The 18881-nt window shown below is 46.6% G+C and overlaps 1 protein-coding gene across 2 annotated transcripts in view; it reads right to left on the bottom strand.

The window, feature by feature from the left end:
* The window catches only part of MYH10 (myosin heavy chain 10), an 84279-nt gene extending 74797 nt beyond the window's left edge, over positions 1–9482 (bottom strand). For both annotated transcript variants that reach the window (XM_073559680.1, XM_073559681.1), the window contains exon 1: positions 9336–9482. The gene's annotated coding sequence lies outside the window, so the exon portion shown is untranslated. The remainder of the gene's footprint in view (positions 1–9335) is intronic.
* Between the last annotated feature and the right edge of the window lie 9399 nt (positions 9483–18881).

Here is an 18881-nt window from a genome sequence, read left to right as displayed (position 1 = left end):
ATAGGGGCAGTATTATAGTAGTTATATTCTTGTACATAGGAGCAGTATTATAGTAGTTATATTCTTGTACATAGGAGCAGCATTATAGTAGTTATATTCTTGTACATAAGGGCAGTATTATAGCAACTATATTCTTGTACATAGGCATAGTATCATAGTAGCTATATTCTTGTACATAGGGGGCAGTATTATAGTAGTTATATTCTTGTATATAGGGAGCAGTATTATAGCAGTTATATTCTTGTATATAGGGAGCAGTATTATAGCAGTTATATTCTTGTACATAGGGACAGTATTATAGTAGTTGTATTCTTCTGTGTGTGTGCGAGGGAAAAACAAAACAGAAGACCAATATTCAGTATGTGATTTAGGAATGAGGACACTACTATCGACTGTGATAGGGATTGCATACAAATTAGCACTTCCCAATCAATACATGCCACGTTTTACCACTTCCCAGGAGACATCCTACTAGTGTCCGGATTTTGCTGTCTCACAGTAGGGGATGTACTTGGTAATCAGACTGGATATAGCCTTCCCATTATTACAGAGCTGGGTGACTAATGACTTCACCTGTTGCTTCTTTCCTGGCACAGCTCGACCCTTGTTAAACTCCAGGAAGCCTATCAGTGTGTGTCATCCAATCCACTACAGAACCATAACGTCATCTCATTGAGCTCCGCAGATCGCTTCTTCGCATCCTCCCTCCCCAGACGCTTCTCCGCATGAATATACCCACTCAAAATTTAGCATTGTCAACCACTGAGCCCACACTTGCCTACTGAAACTCCAAAACATGGCAACTAGTCAACTCTTTGCCTCAAGTTTTTAGAAAAAAGAATTACCAAAAAGTTGAGTCTTAAACAAGTAGTCAAGTTTAAAAACAGACAGTGGTGTTCCGCTGTACCGGAACCTCAGATATTGGAGAGAGTGAAGATCAATTATAGAGAGCATCTCTCTCTCTGGAGGACCCAGTAATACACAGACAACCCATTATTATGAATAAGCGCCATGTAATGCCTTATTTCTCCTGTGGTGGCACTGCAGGGAAACCGTACATGTACTTCCAGGATTCCCCACAGATCACAGCTGATCACTCAGGTCTTGAGCTCAGAATTTTTTTTTTTTTTTAGTAAAGCTAATCAAAAACAGAGCAGCCCATCTAAAAGGGGAGGTTAACTATCTGGCACTGCATTTCCTAGCATGTGAAGTTGGCAGTCTTCCTCAAAATCTCAACACATTAGCATTTTTCTGGACCAGAACTATCCTGACCTCTTATGGCATGCTCTACAACTGTACTGCATAAATTGTGGATAAAGATGAGCAAGACGCTTGAGAAAGTCCTTTCCTTCGAGTTCCAGTGAAAAACGTCCAGTTGGACTGCAAGTAGAGATTTCACATTATGTGCTCTAAAAGCGACAAATGTCAATATTGTTGCAAAAAGAAAAACGTCAGAATCAGGAAGCACAGATATTTTACGAGCTACATGTATTTGATTTTTTTGTTCAAGTGACAGTTTTTAAATTACAGCAGCAGGGTGCCACAAACCACACAGTGAGCCAACAAATATCACCTACGGGATAGGTGATAACATGCTCAAACCGGGATATCCCTAATACTGCCAACTTAAACCTGCTAACACAGTGGGCCATGTTTCATCATTTGAGGTGGTTTTTTAAAGTCACTTTTTAGTTATGTTATGCATTTATTTGCGCAAAATTATTCGAAACATAAGTTTATGAATTTTGCGCAAAATAAAAAAAAAAATGCTCTTTATTTTCGCCTTTAACCTTGCAATAAAAGTGTCAAGTTCTGCTAAAATGAAGCAAAATTTTAGAAAAAAAAAAAGTTAGGCATACATAAAAATCACTCTGCGGGAGAGGGGGTACTGTAGTACATTGGTGCAAAAGTTTCACAACTTTTCTTAAAGTCACAATTGATTAATCGGCCGCAAATGTCTGAAAAGCAAAAACCACCCCTGCATTAAAGAAAAGCCACAAAGATATGAGACTTAAAAAAGAAGCAAATTAAAAGAAAATCTGGTGCAAAATAAAATACAGGCTAAAGGCTCACATCGTATGTAGGGAGGCTTATGTGGGGGAATCATACTGTATATAGGGGAATATGGCGTGGCTTATACTGTATATCGGGAGGCTGTGCATAGGTTTATACTGCATATGGGGAATCTTTACTGTATATAGGGGAGGCAGTGTGTGGGGCCTCGCGCCACATATAGATGGGCTTTGTGGGTGTTCATGCTGCATATAGGGAGGGCGTCAGCATACTTAATTCTGCTCTAAATTAAGAGATACAATATTAATAAAAATTATTTCATTTGTTAATATTTAGCATAATTCATTTCAGTCTATTGGTTCAGCCCTCCACAATAGCCATGGTTTCTCATGAGGCCCATCAGGAAAATTAACTAGCCACCCCTGCTCTGGATCTATTGCTTTATGTGTTGGTTATACCATGCCATCCCCAGATAACTGCCCTTCTCAGGACTGGGCCAGGTTGCGGTCTAAAAATGTGCAGGTGGTGTGTAACGTGCATGTGGCACATCCAGTATGAGGATATGGTAGTTCTGAATCGTGGGGCACCAAAAGGAGTGTTCCTAGGTCCAACTTCTGGGACCCCCCCCTGATCCTCAGAATGAAGGGCAGAACTGGAGTCGTTTTCCAGACACTCACTAAGCAGTGGTACTACAACACGGCCCGTTCATCTCGCGCACCAGTGCCCCGGCCATAAAATGTGGACCACCAGCTCTTGGTCCCCTTTATCAGAATTGTGGGTGGAGGAACCAAAGTGATTGCATATACTAGAGATGGGGAAGACTACAAGCCAGTAGCGCCATATTCAGGGCTGTGGAGTAGGGTGACCGGATCTCATATGGGGGGGAAAAAATGTCAGAATCTTGTTCGTCTGGACCCCACAAAACGATTCCCCTTTCCAGATATTGAGAGAGCCAAAATTTGAGCTCGATCAAACGACGTTAACCCGTGCCGCTCGTCGCTCAAAGTTTGAAAAAAACCAAATTGAGGTATTTTAAGATTTAGGTATTTTGCATAGTCTGTTAGACTATAAAGAATGTGACAACAACATTGCAGAAATAGCCCTGACCAAATTTTCGAACCATTTGTGGTATTTGAATGCAGAGTTGGTGGGATTATCGTTTTTTGATCCCACCATTACAGACAATGAAAAGTTGTTAATGGCTAATAAATTGCTCAGTAGCACAGATGAACCATCAGAGCACGCTAACCTACATGAGTTGATAATTTTACATAGTTATCTAATCTATTCTAGAGCTTTTGTTAAAGTAGTTTTTGAAACGTCAGAATATAATGCTCGGCATTTGCTTACAACTTGCAGGACATATTGCTTTTGTTCTTCATCTTTTGTCAGAAGGTCGTTAAAGTCGGTTACTTCCTACCTCTTAATTTTTCTTTCCTAACTTTTGGATTTACAACCCTAGCGTGCTCTGATGGTTCATCTGTGCTACTGAGCAATTTATTAGCCATTAACAACTTTTCATTGTCTGTAATGGTGGGATCAAAAAACGATAATCCCACCAACTCTGCATTCAAATACCACAAATGGTTCGAAACTTTGGTCATGGCTATTTCTGCAATGTTGTTGTCACATTCTTTATAGTCTAACAGACTATGCAAAATACCTAAATCTTAAAATACCTCAATTTGGATTTTTTCAAACTTTGAGCCACGAGCGGCACGGGTTAACGTCGTTTGATCGAGCTCAAATTTTGGCTCTCTCAATATCTGGAAAGGGGAATCGTTTTGTGGGGTCCAGACGGACAAAATTCCGACATCGATTTTTTGCGGTCACCCTACTGTGGAGTCAGTAAGCCACAACTCCTACTCCTCAATTTCCATGACACCGACTCCACCAAAATGGGCTCCAACGCAGACTCGACAGCCCTGGCCATATACTCAATTATCACCTTCCCACCTTTTCAAAAATGTCAATGTACAAATGCACTACACCTTGTCAACATTGGCACCTCAAACACCCCTCCGCCAGTAATACCACCACCTTATGCCCTGCCAATACCCCCAGTAAAATGCAGCTTAAAAAAAAAGTCAAGAGCGCTGGCATCTCCTGGTGGGTATGAGAAATATGAGACTAATCAGCCCTCGGCCCCCAGCCTTGAAATATGAGAAGAATTTAAAGAGAAAAAAAACTTATTTGAAGAATTCAATCCTTGATTGGAAAATTTGCATAATGACGATTACAAGGTTGGGAAGATTACACGCAGGGCGACGTTACAATAACGCGGGCGTAATACCCGCTACCTAATAATCCGGATACAGATATAGGCGGGTTAATGCGCCTAAGAACGGCCCCCCAGACCCGAAGGTGAACGGGAAGAGTACGGCTGCAGGGGGTGACAGCTGGAGACAGATTTTTGGGGCATAACGGGTAAACGAGGGGCTGGAGAGATGGCTGTATGTTCCTGTAGGAGGTGGGCACAGAGGAGGGGGCTAGACAGAGCAGAGGAGGACTGAGCGCATGGAAGCTGCAAGTCATGATGTAGACAGGCTCTTTGTTCCCCTTGAGCTGCTGCAATAAGAGATCTGAGCAGCCGCCCACCCAGCGCAGGGTAACTGGTCTCCACACTTGATCTTCCAACTTAACCCCTTTCTTGCCATCCCCTCCCCCCCCACCTAAACAAGGTCAAGCTGAAAACAGCTCAAAAGCAAGACCTGGGTGGTGCCCCTGATGTGGAGCGAGATGTTCTGCAGCAGGACAGGCAGCCAGAAGGAGATGGCACCCTCTGCCCAACAGTGTGTGCCACAAGGATACGAAGCAGGACTGAGACACATGGGCACCAGACTGTGGGAGGGGGGGAAGAAAGATCAAGCTGCCCTTGAAGGCAGCCAGAAAGGCAGGAGTAACCCATGTGGCCAATTGGTTAACCCTTCCTCTGCTGCAGCGAGGAAAAACATGGCCGCCTCCACGATCCCTGAATGAATGAATGGGGGGGAGGGGCGGAGGACAGCAGGCAGCACCTTGTCCCTCCAGACAGCCAACTCATCTACCAAAAAACCTTTATTTAGTGATCAAATCAAGGTGGAGACCATTGTCATTCAAAAATGGGGAGGGGAGCGCCTAAAGGAATAATTCAGGGTACAAGGAAGAAGGGGATCAAGTACTAGACCCCACAGTTATCCAAGAGGAATACTTGGGGATTGGTGAAGGGCACACATTCTGGCACTGGCAGAGAAATGCAGCAACCTGGAAACAATCATTTTATTACAGATTGGTATCAAATACTTACTGTTTTTTTTATTGGGAAGGTGCGGCATCATATTAAAAATGGATGTGTATTTGAGTGCTATTGCCCACACCCTGGAATTAGGGAATCCTAGAGGTTGGGGCAGACTCTTAACAAGTGGCTGATCCAGAGCTCAGGGCATGTGTGATGTCTAGGCACAGAGCATGCATGCAAAGAGGGCACTTCAGGGGGCAAAGTAGGAATTGGAGGTTCAGTGGTTAAGACGGGCAAAAAGTTCAGGGCAGAATGTGATGGAGGGAACAATAGCTGGGAAGAGTGTATTAGAGAAGAGCCATAACCTGGCACCGCCTGGGTATGGGATAGTAGAAAAAGGGGCACCGCCTGGGTATGGGAGAGTAGAAAAAGGGGCACCGCCTGGGTATGGGAGAGTAGAAAAAGGGGCACCGCCTGGGTATGGGATAGTAGAAAAAGGGGCACCGCCTGGGTATGGGATAGTAGAAAAAGGGGCACCGCCTGGGTATGGGATAGTAGAAAAAGGGGCACCGCCTGGGTATGGGATAGTAGAAAAAGGGGCACCGCCTGGGTATGGGATAGTAGAAAAAGGGGCACCGCCTGGGTATGGGATAGTAGAAAAAGGGGCACCGCCTGGGTATGGGATAGTAGAAAAAGGGGCACCGCCTGGGTATGGGATAGTAGAAAAAGGGGCACCGCCTGGGTATGGGATAGTAGAAAAAGGGGCACCGCCTGGGTATGGGATAGTAGAAAAAGGGGAACCGCCTGGGTATGGGATAGTAGAAAAAGGGGAACCGCCTGGGTATGGGATAGTAGAAAAAGGGGAACCGCCTGGGTATGGGATAGTAGAAAAAGGGGAACCGCCTGGGTATGGGATAGTAGAAAAAGGGGCACCGCCTGGGTATGGGATAGTAGAAAATGGGGCACCGCCTGGGTATGGGATAGTCAGAGGTTGCGCTACATATTTTTCAGAGGAGTAAAAATACTCCTCCCAATATTTTTGAGGAGTATTTTTCACCACGGAGGAGTACGCACGGCGGGGCCAATCATTTATATACACCTTCCCACCTGCTTGTTTTCCCTCAATCTCCACCCCCTCTTTTTGATTGACAGCTCTGGCTTCACAGAGCCAGAGAAGGGTGGAGATAGATGGAAACCAAGCAGGTGTATATAAATGATTGGCCCCACCGTGATACACCGGGCAGCGTGACTTGGTTTGCACAGTCATTTGCGATGACGTCAGTCGCGCGGGTCACGTGTCCGTACGGCCGCTGCTGCACGCTACCACCCGCTGAGAGACAAGCACAGAGGGCGCGCCGCGATGACGTGAGTCGCTCCGCAACATATGATACTGCCCTTTCCCCAGCTCCGTCCAACTCGCTGCCACTGTAGCTTAGAACGATGTGTCCCGTGGACGATTCGTACTAATCTGAAGGCATTTTTTCGCCTGCCTGGGCGTCATAGACGCCCAGACAGGCGTTAATGCGATCTCTGGGGATAATAGAAAAGGGGGCACCGCCCGGGTATGAGATAATAGAAAAGGGGGCACCGCCCGGGTATGAGATAATAGAAAAGGGGGCACCGCCCGGGTATGAGATAATAGAAAAGGGGGCACCGCCCGGGTATGAGATAATAGAAAAGGGGGCACCGCCCGGGTATGAGATAATAGAAAAGGGGGCACCGCCCGGGTATGAGATAATAGAAAAGGGGGCACCGCCTGGGTATGAGATAATAGAAAAGGGGGCACAGCATGGGTATGAGATAATAGAAAAGGGGCACAGCATTAGTGGGGGGCATCACCCACTGGGGGCACAATGGAGCAGTATTAGTGGGGGCATCACCCACACATGGGGCACAGTGGAGCAGCATTAGTAGGGGCAATACCCACAGAGGGGGCACAATGGAGCAGTATTAGTGGGGGCATCCCCCACACATGGGGCACAGTGGAGCAGCATTAGTAGGGGCAATACCCACAGAGGAGGCACATGGAGCAGTATTAGTGGGGGCATCCCCCACACATGGGGCACAATGGAGCAGTATTAGTGGGGGGCATCACCCATACATGGGGCACAGTGGAGTAGCATTAGTGGGGGGCATCACCCACAGAGTGGGCACAATGGAGCAGTATTAGTGGGGGGCATCAACCACACATGGGGCACAGTGGAGCAGCATTAGTGGGGGGCATCACCCACACATGGGGCATAATGGAGCAGTATTAGGGGGGCATCATCCACACATGGGGCACAGTGGAGCAGTATTAGTGGGGGGCATCACCCACACATGGGGCACAATGGAGCAGTATTAGTGGGGGGCATCCCCCACACATTGGGCACAGTGGAGCAGCATTAGTAGGGGCAATACCCACAGAGGAGGCACATGGAGCAGTATTAGTGGGGGCATCCCCCACACATGGGGCACAATGGAGCAGTATTAGTGGGGGGCATCATCCACACATGGGGCACAGTGGAGTAGCATTAGTGGGGGGCATCACCCACAGAGGGGGCACAATGGAGCAGTATTAGTGGGGGGCATCACCCACACATGGGGCACAGTGGAGCAGTATTAGTGGGGGCATCACCCACACATGGGGCACAGTGGAGCAGTATTAGTGGGGGCATCACCCACACATGGGGCACAGTGGAGCAGTATTAGGGGGGGGCATCACCCACACATGGGGCACAGTGGAGCAGCATTAGTGGGGGGCATCACCCACACATGGGGCACAGCGGAGCAGCATTAGTGGGGGCATCACCCACACATGGGGCACAATGGAGCAGTATTAGTGGGGGCATCACCCACACATGGGGCACAGCGGAGCAGTATTAGTGGGGGCATCACCCACACATGGGGCACAGTGGAGCAGTATTAGTGGGGGCATCACCCACACATGGGGCACAGTGGAGCAGTATTAGTGGGGGCATCACCCACACATGGGGCACAATGGAGCAGTATTAGTGGGGGCATCACCCACACATGGGGCACAATGGAGCAATATTAGTGGGGGCATCACCCACACATGGGGCACAATGGAGCAGTATTAGTGGGGGCATTACCCACAGAGGGGGCACAGTGGAGCAGCATTAGTGGGGGGCATCACCCACACATGGGGCACAGTGGAGCAGCATTAGTGGGGGGCATCACCCACACATGGGGCACAGTGGAGCAGCATTAGTGGGGGGGCATCACCCACATATGGGGCACAGTGGAGCAGCATTAGTGGGGGGCATCACCCACACATGGGGCACAGCGGAGCAGCATTAGTGGGGGGCATCACCCACACATGGGGCACAATGGAGCAGTATTAGTGGGGGCATCATCCACACATGGGGCACAGTGGAGCAGTATTAGTGGGGGCATCACCCACACATGGGGCACAGTGGAGCAGTATTAGTGGGGGCATCACCCACACATGGGGCACAATGGAGCAGTATTAGTGGGGGCATCACCCACACATGGGGCACAATGGAGCAGTATTAGTGGGGGCATCACCCGCACATGGGGCACAGTGGAGCAGCATTAGTGGGGGCATCACCCACACATGGGGCACAATGGAGCAGTATTAGTGGGGGCATTACCCACAGAGGGGGCACAGTGGAGCAGCATTAGTGGGGGGCATCACCCACACATGGGGCACCGTTGAGCAGCATTAGTGGGGGCATCACCCACACATGGGGCATAATGGAGCAATATTAGTGGGGGCATCACCCACACATGGGGCACAATGGAGCAGCTTTAGTGGGGGCATTACCCACAGAGGGGGCACAGTGGAGCAGCATTTGCGTGGGCACCCCCCACCCTTGGGTCATTAGGGGGCTGCACTGATGTGGTATGAGGGGCATCGCCTGGGCACTGGGTTGTCACCAGTGACAGAATCTCCACTCAGGACAATCACTAGGAATTCCCCGTACAGTGCAGCCGGCTGCACTCTGGGGGTTACATACTGCTGAGTATGGGGGGCGGCTCACTAATCCCCCCGGTGGGGTAATAACATTATAATAATCCAATATTACCATTATCACGGAAATCTCCAGTCATGAACCCGCCCCGGCCACCATCCCCCTCTTACCGGCGGCTCCTGGGCTCCCTCTCTGTCTCTGCGCCTCCCGGTAACCACCAGCCCGTCACCTCACCAGGAACGCCCACAGCCACTAGGAGGAGCCTTTCAAACCTTACCACCTACTCTATTGGCCAGCTCGGTCTCTCCTCCGCCACATATATCCGCTGTGATTGGCTATTAGCGCCGTCAATCATTTAGAAACCGTTACTTCGCTCCCACTCCATCATTTTTTTCCCTCAGTTATCCCGCCTTCTCCTGCAGAACATAGGCTGGAGATAGCTTTCAATCATTAATGCTGCATTCCTATTGGGTAATATGGTTTCCATGGAATCAGGCAGTGTAGGCGGCTCTCTTTTGGACCGGATTGTACAAGTTTGATTGACAGCTGAGTGAGCCCCACGTGGGTGTAATGCTGATTAGCAGAGGCCCAGGTAACGATGTGTCTATTATCCCCCAATCTGTCGCGCACCAGTGCCTGGTGATCTGTGGCATAAATTATGAGTTATTTGTCAGGCCACGCCCCTCATGGCTAGCCACACCCATTTTTTTATTTTATTTATTTTTTTCAAAAACTTGCTAGAGAAGCTTTTTTTTTTTGCATCTATTGTGCACCAGAATTCTGCAATTGGTTAACCCCTTAGGGACTGATTATGATTCTGTAGGCCTTTACGATTCTGGGGATGCCAAATGTACAGTTTTTTACTTAACCCCTTCACGACATCGCTCCGTGCATGTCGAAAGCAGGTGTATAAAAGGGGGCTTCCGCAGAGAGCCCACCCCATGCCCGGCAGGCAATGGCTGAGTATTACAGCCAGGACCTGCCGCTAATAATCGCAGGAGGAACGCCTCGATTGTTAACCTGTTAAATGACGCTGGCAATCTCTGACAGCTGCATTTAACACGCGCCGGCATGCCCGTACGCCATTCTCTCCGTCCACTGGCGCACCCGTGACGTGGCTTGCCGATGGGTTGTCATGTCAGCCAGGAGGTCATTAACCCACCGCCGATACGCCTTTTAACGGCGGTATTTAAGTGTACTGAAACCACAGCACCGCTAATTCACGACACTGGAGAAAGTAGCCGGGGGTAGCTGAGACCCCAGAGAACATGAATCGGTCGGTTTTTACCGACCCCGCTTTTGCGATCGCTGTTATTAACCCTATAACGGCGACCGCAAAAAAAAGCCGCGATTGTGCAATAAATTTCTCTTTCCTCTGATGTGATTGCACATCAGAGGAGAGAGAAATAGGGTCCCCGATCCCCCCCCGATACCTCTCCGTGGTCCAGGGTCCCCTCCCGGTGGTCCCGCGTCCCGCCGGCGTCCTCCGGTGGGCGCCACCATCTTGGATCCGGAGAAAATGGCGGGCGCATGCGCAGTGCGCCCGCCGGGAATCTGCAGGCTCCGGCTGGCAGATTCCATTCATTCATTTTGATCACGATGATAAACTATCATCGTGATCAAAATAAACAAAATAGTACATAATCCCCCCGTTTATCACCCCCTTAGTTAGGCCAACATAACGAAATAAAGAAAATATTTTTTTTTTCAGTTTTGCATTAGGGCTAGGGTTAGGGTTGGACTAGAGCTAGGGTTAGGGCTCGGGTTAGAATTAGGGTTAGGGCGAACTAGGATTAGGGTTAGGATTAGGATTAGGGTTGGGGTTAGGGGTGTGTTAGGGTTGGAGCAAGAATTTACCAACTTTGGGGGTCTAAAAATTGGGTCTAAAAAAATCACTTTTGTGGAAATAAAAAAGACTTTATTTTCACAGCTCTGCGTTTATAAACTTCTGTGAAGCGCTTGGGGGTTCAAAGTGCTCACCACACATCTAGATAAGTTCCTTAGGGGGTCTAATTTCCAAAATGGGGTCACTTGTGGGTTTCCACTGTTTAGGCCCATCAGGGACTCTGCAAACGCAACATGACGCCCGCAGTCCATTCCATCAAAGTCTGCATTCCAAAATGGCGCTCCTTCCCTTCCGAGCCCCGACGTGTGCCCAAACAGTGGTTCCCCCCCACATATCGGGTATCGGCGTACTCAGGACAAATCGCACAACAACTGTGGGAGTATGATTTCTCCTGTTACCCTTGTAAAAATAAAAATTTTGGGGCGAAAAGATCATTTTTGTGGAAAAAAAAAGGATTTTTTATTTTCACGGCTCTACGTTATAAACTTCTGTGAAGCACTTGAAGGTTCAAAGTGCTCACCACACATCTTGATAAGTTCCTTAAGGGGTCTAGTTTCCAAAATGGGGTCACTTGTTGGGGGTTTCCACTGTTTAGGCACATTAAGGGCTCTCCGAACGCAACATCGCATCCAATCTCAATTCCAGCCAATTCTGCGTTGAAAACGTGAAACGGCGCTCCATCCCTTGCGAGCTCTGCCGTGTGCTGAAAAAGTGGTTTACCCCCACATATGGGGTATCGGCGTATTCAGGAGAAATTGTACAACAAATTATGTGGTTCATTTTCTCTTTTAACACTTGCGAAAATAAAAAAATTGGTTCTGAAGTAAATTTTTTGCAAAAAAAAGGTAAATGTTAATTTTTTCCTTCCACGTTGCTTTAGTTCCTGTGAAGCACTTAAAGGGTTAAAAAACTTCTTGAATGTGGTTTTGAGCACCTTGAGGGGTCTAGTTTTTAGAATGGTGCCACTTTTGGGTATTTTCTGTCATGTACACCCCTCAAAATGACTTTAAATATGATGTGGTCCCTAAAAAAAATGGTTTTGTAAATTTTGTTGTAAAAATGAGAAATCGCTGGTCAACTTTTAACTCTTATAACTTCCTAAGAAAAAAAAATTTTGCTTCCAAAATTGTGGTGATGTAAAGTAGACATGTGGGACATGTTGTTTATTAAGAAATTTGTGTGACACATCTCTCTGATTTAAGGGCATAAAAATTTAAAGTTTTAAAATCGCAAAATTTTCGCCTTATTTCCATTTTTTTCATAAATAAACACAAGACATATCGAAGAAATTTTACCACTAACATGAAGTACAATATGTCACGAAAAAACATTCTCAGAATCAGCGGGATCCATTAAAGTGTTCCAGAGTTATAACCTCATAAAGGGACAGTGGTCAGAATTGTAAAAATTGGCCCGGTCATTAAGCTGCAAACTGGCTCTGTCACTAAGGGGTTAAATGTTCCCTGTGCCTGGGCTGCAAAGGAGGCTGTGCATTTTGCTATATACAGCGATGCTGTGGCATCTCGCTATATAGCACAAGCAATCGGACAATCGCATCTTCAAGTCCTCTAAGGATTCAACAACATTCTCAGGTCAAAGGGTGCATATTCAAAAGGAAAACTAATAAAACCTTGTTGAAGCACAAATGGACAATGGTAAGAAAAGGGACAACTCAGGTATCAAACCATAACACAACGAGAAAAACCGAAGAAAACGTCCAATGTTAACTATAATTATTTATTGAAAAAGAGTTTTCAAACAATAAATGCAGGGGTGGGAATAAATTACCAAAAGAGGCGACACAGGAGATAGTTTGCACAAATAGAATGCACTCACATATAACACCACTTCATGAAATATTGTACAAATACAAAAAGAATAAATAAATCATTCCATAAATATGAAAAAGTGCAATTAGATAGTTCACAGATAGGCTCAGGTAGATGCAGTATAATTCATATATAAAGTGCAATGTGCAATATAAATATCATGGGCTTAGGCATACAACCGTATAATGAAAAAAAATTTTTTTGAGAGAGTAATTATGGATAATCATATGGACAAAAATGGACAAAAGTCCCAATAGGTAAAAAAGCACAATGGCAGATATAAACAATGTCCAGTATTGACTGATCCTATAAAAGTATATTATATACTGTATGTGCGGCTCCAAATGAAAGTATATTCCTAAAGGATAGTGAATGTTAGGAACGGCGGCGGGTCCACCGTGCAGTAGGTGGTATAACTGCTGCTAAGTGGTGGCAGACGAGCAATATGGCGGTAAGATGCACATGGGTTAAACTCCACCCGGAGTGCGCAAGGCGGGCTCTGTTCACACACAGAGGTGCCGCAACAAAAACATGCAAAAAGGCTGAGGCTGTTAGTGACACAGGCTTCAGGTAGATGCACACACGGTATCTGGTCACTGGAGCAGGACCCAAGACAGAGGAGCTGCGTCCCTCTAGACGTGCCGTGTGTGCGGCGTCGCTTCTGTGGACGCAAGGAGGGCTGCAACTGCAGCGCGGCGTAGGACACTGCCGCTCGACAAAGCAGAAAGCAAGCGCGGTGTCGGACGCTAGCGTAGCGGTGCGGTGAGCACAGTGGCTTAAAGGGAATCTGTCACCCCTTTTTTGAGATATCATATAATGATATCATTCAATTGTGTGTCACATAAGGATTCTCTTCGTACTTTTGCTTCCCCCTGACCCCGCACCTTTCATGCATAAATACCTTGTTTATATCGGTTCAGATGTATGTAAACTGCCATGGTCCGGTCCGCTGGGCGGGGCTTATTCACCGTCCCCCCTCCCTGTCTTGCTCTACGCATTTCTTCTTGTGTAGAGCAAGACAGGGAGGGAGGAGCAGGTGAACAGTGTATATATCCCCCCTGACGAAGGCAGACGCCGAAACGCGCGTCGGGGACGGGTGCATCCAGGAGAGCTGTCTGCACATTGGCATAAGGTATTGTTTGGGCACTCTTATTTGGCACAGCCACTATATTTTTATGAGCGGCATGGATTAATACACTATCCTTTAGGAATATACTCTCACTTGGAGCTGCACATATATAATATACCTTTATAGGATCAGTCAATACTGGACATTGTTTATATCTGCTATTGTGCTTTTTTACCTATTGGGACTTTTGTCCATTTTTGTCCACATGTTTATCCATAATTACTCTCTCAAAAAATCTTTTTTTCATTATATGGTTGTATGCCTAAGCCCATGATATTTATATTGCACATTGCACTTTACATAGGAATTATACTGCATCTACCTGAGCCTATCTATGAACTATCTAATTGCACTTTTTCATATTTATGGAATGATTTATTTATTCTTTTTGTATTTGTACAATATTTCATGAAGTGGTGTTATATTTGAGTGCATTCTGTTTGTGCAAACTATGTCCTGTGTCGCCTCTTTTGGTAATCTTTTCCCACCCCTGCATTTATTATTTGAAAACTCTTTTTCAATAAATATTTATAATTAACATTGGACGTTTTCTTCGGAAGTCCTCTAAGGAAAAGTAAAAAATAAAAAGTTTTTTAAAAAAAATGAAAAAATAAAAAAAGTTCAAATCACCCTCTCCCCCCACATTGAAAATAAAGATATTAAAAAAGTTAAAATATATATATATATTTGGTATCCTAGCATTCAGAAAAGCCTGATCTGTCAAAATAGAAAAATAATTAACCAGATGGGTAAACACCATAAACATAAAACCAAGAACACCAATATTACATTTTTTTGGTCACTGCAATTCCACAAAAAATGTAATATTATTGTAAAATTTTATCAAAACTTCACATCTACCCCCCAAATGGTACTAATAAAAATGTCTCGCCCCGCAAAAAAATAAGTCATCACTACACAGCCCCATCTGATGAAAAATAAACATTTTACGGGTTTCAGAAAATAGCAACATGACCCCCAAAAATTTTGGGGGTAAAATTATGATTTTTTTTTTCAACATTATAATAATAAGAAAACTGGACATGTTTGGTATCGCAGTAATCATATTGTTGAGGAGAATCATATTTCCAGGTCATTTATACAACAAAATCTAAACCGTAAAAAAAATAAATAAAATAAACAATGTCAGAATTGGGATTTTTCAGGTTCATTGCACTTGGAATTGTTTTCCCATTTTCTAGTACACCATGTGGTAAAATGAATGCTGTCATTCAAGTACAACTCGTTCCGCAAAAAACAAGTCCTCATATGTCTGTGTGGACAGAAAAATAAGAGTTATGGCTCTGGGATTGCGGTATATAGTGGAAATCGCAGCATCCCATGAAGCTCAGCCGGTGACTGAGCTTCACAGGAGAACCAAGATGGCGGCGACGGGAGCCTTTAGCACGCCCTCGACTGTAATAGTGATCTATAGGCGCCCTGCGCTCTTGATATAGGGGGCCGATGGGAACAATGACAGAAGTGAAATACTGGTGTGGGAGATTGAAAGCAGCAAGTAAATAGTTAACAGCAGCGATCAGAACTCAAGGCTTTGGCCGTCACTTATGGAAACAGATGCCGACTATGTAATATAACTGGCATCTACTGGGTGTGGAGAGAGATCAGCTTCTGAGCCCCCTCCACATGCTGTCACCCCAGCGCAGGGTGTACAGTTAGGCCCATATGCTTGAAGAGGTTAAAAATTCTCTAAAAATTGTGTAATGTTTTGATAATTCGCTGACGGTAAATCACCTGGATAATGAGAGCCATAATGCTGCACAGAAAAAGAACTTCCCATAAAAAGAGCAAATAAATTATAAATAAGGCGCAAAAAGAAAATCACCATTAGAACCATGTTTGCTCCTGAAAAAAGGTGAAAATATAATAGTGAATCAGCCCCTTGGTGTCTAATGAGTGTCACAAGTCTTAAAGGGGATGTCTAACCGCGCAACCTTTCAAATTCGAGATTATGTCAGGCCTCCATATATTTGCCAGGACACATGGAGGATCGGCAGGCATCATATACGTGTCATCAGAGCTTGTTACCTGCCAGTGGGGAAGTGAGGATCACTGGACAAGCCCTATTCACAGGCGGCTCACTGCCAAATCACAGCATAAAATTACAGCTCACCACATCTGTCATCAAAAATTCTAACCTACAGGATTTTTATCGTCCGGTCATACAAATCTTTGCTGTAATGTAAGTCACATGTGACTTGTTTGCGGCGCAAATCATTGACTATGTGACATTATGATCTTTGTGTTGTGAAGATATCTGTAGGAGGACAGAGGAGTCTGGAGGGGCATGGAGAAGGACAGAGGTGTCTGGAGCAGGACAGAGGAGTCTGGAGGAGGACAATGGGGTCTGAAGGGGGAAGCAGGGGTCTGGAGGAGGACAGATGTGTCTGGAGAAAGACAGAGGAGTCTAATAGAGAACAGAGCAGTCTGGTGGAGGACAGAGGAGCCTGGTGGAGGACAGCGGGGTCTGGAGGGTACAGACGTATCTGGAGGGGGAAGTAGAGACTGAAAGATTATAGAGGTGTGTGGGGTAGGGCAGAGGAGTCTGGTGGACGGCAGAGGAGTCTGGAGGAGGACAGAGGGGTCTGCAGTAGGACAATGGAATCTGGAGGGGAAGACAGGGTCTGGAGGAGGACAGAGGAGTCTGGAGTAGGACAGAGGGGTCTGCAAGAGGACAGAGAGGGGGTTGGAGGAGGATTTAGAAGTCTGTAGTAGAACAATGGGATCTGGAGAGCGAAGGAGAGATCTGGAGGAGGACAGAGGTTTAGAGAAGAACACAGGAGTTTAGTGAAGGCCAGAGGGGTCTGGAGGAGTACAAGTGGGATCTGGAGGACAGTGGGCTCTGAAGGAAGATAGTGGGGTCTTAAAGGAAAAAGAGTGGTCTGGAGGAGAACATAGGGGCTGTGTAGTGGTTTGGAAAGGGGTTACAGTGGAGAATAGAGAGGTTTTGAGGGCAGGAAAAGAGGTGTCTGCAGGAGGACAGAATCGTTTGAAGGGGGGTGGTAGTGGGATGTGTAGGAGGACAAAGGGTTCCGAAGAGGGAAATAGAAGAGGGATCTGGAGGGGCTCTGATGGGGACAAAGAGGTGGAGGACAGCCGGCGTCCAAAGTGCCTAATTTGTCACAAAAAGTCCATTGCAGACAGAATGCTGGTCACACACAATTTTTCTGCAATTTGACTATTTTTTACAATGAAATTGCAACTGTAAAATAGTCACAGAACAGTAGCTTGCTCTCATGTTTGTGGTCACGCGCATTGTCTGAGAAGGGCTCTTGCATGACCATCTCGTACTTCACAAGTCGCATGCGACTTTCCCCCATAGACCATGTTGTAGCCCCCAGTCTTATGTGATTTGCGCAGTTTAGCTCACCTTCCCCCATCCCAGTAATGTAATGCCATCATGGCCTGGCCATTCCTCTACATATCGCCTGACATCTTATTTAGTACAGGACTGAGTGACCGCTCGCTCACTAGGCCAGATGTAACAATTGTGGTCACGCTTTCCACATGTCACAGCAGCTTCCACATCGACTCCCTGAAGCGTAGTGACGTCACTGTCTGGCTGGAAGTTCATGGACAGGGTATGGCGGTGACAGAGCCGCGGCGGCGATGGTTGTGGAGTGTCGCGCTGTCACATTGATGAGCTTGTTCTGCAGGTCGCCCCTGTTATTCCTGACACATGACCTAATTTCCACTGTCGCTTTCTCTTATGACGGTTTACAACCCCTGTCTGTGGGAATCTATCCGACAAGAAGAAGGGGAAATGTCGCGCCGGACAGCAGCCATTTTATTACACCATTCAGTGTAGAATAATATCTTTTGGAAATGAGTCAATAAATTGTGGCTTCACTTCCAAAAGTAAATAATTCCAGCGTTATAGCAACAGTGGTACAAGCGTCATAGCAACAGTGATATAACCTTCATAGCAACAGTGGTGCAAGCGTCATAGCAACAGTGATATAACCTTCATAGCAACAGTGGTACAAGCGTCATAGCAACAGTGATATAACCTTCATAGCAACAGTGGTGCAAGCGTCATAGCAACAGTGATATAACCTTCATAGCAACAGTGGTGCAAGCGTCATAGCAACAGTGATATAACCTTCATAGCAACAGTGGTACAAGCGTCATAGCAACAGTGATATAACCTTCATAGCAACAGTGGTGCAAGCGGCAAAGCAACAGTGGTACACGTCTCAGCAACAGTGGTACAAGCTTCATAGCAAAAGTGGTACAAGCTTCACAGTATCATTGGTACAAGCGTCATAGGATCAGTGGTACAAGATTCATAGCAACAGTGTTATAAGCTTCATAGCAACAGTGGTAGAAATGTCATAGCAATATTGTGTAAGATGGCCACCGGACAGGTCCTTGAGGGGAGATATGTGTCATTGCTAGTGTTGAGCATTCCGATACTGCAAATATCGGGTATCGGCCGATATTCGCTGTATCGGAATTCCGATACCGAGTACCGATATTTTTTCAATATCGGAAGTTCCCATAATGCAAAGAGCCACTGCTGTGGCTCTGATTGGCTGCCGAAATGACGTCATCATGATACGCGGTCTGTGCACATCATGATGCGCCGTCAGTTCGGGCCTTCCGGGGGGTCTGTACCGGCCTGCCCGGGTGTCTGTACCGGCCTGCCCGGGTGTCTGTACCGGCCTGCCCGGGTGTCTGTGCCGGCCTGCCCGGGTGTCTGTGCCGGCCTGCCCGGGTGTCTGTGCCGGCCTGCCCAGGGGTCTGTACCAGCCTGCCCGGGGGGCTGTGCCGACTGCCCGGGGGTCTGTGCCGACTGCCCAGGGGTCTGTGCGGACTGCCGGGGGTCTGTGCCGGCCTGCCGGTGGTCTGTGCCGACTGTCCGGGGGTCTGTGCAGGCTGCGGGAGTCTGTGC

This window comes from Dendrobates tinctorius, unplaced genomic scaffold, assembly GCF_039654945.1.
Source record: "Dendrobates tinctorius isolate UK_male_01 unplaced genomic scaffold, ASM3965494v1 ptg000014l, whole genome shotgun sequence".
NCBI lineage: Eukaryota > Metazoa > Chordata > Amphibia > Anura > Dendrobatidae > Dendrobates > Dendrobates tinctorius.
This window is presented reverse-complemented; position numbering and strand designations above follow the sequence as displayed.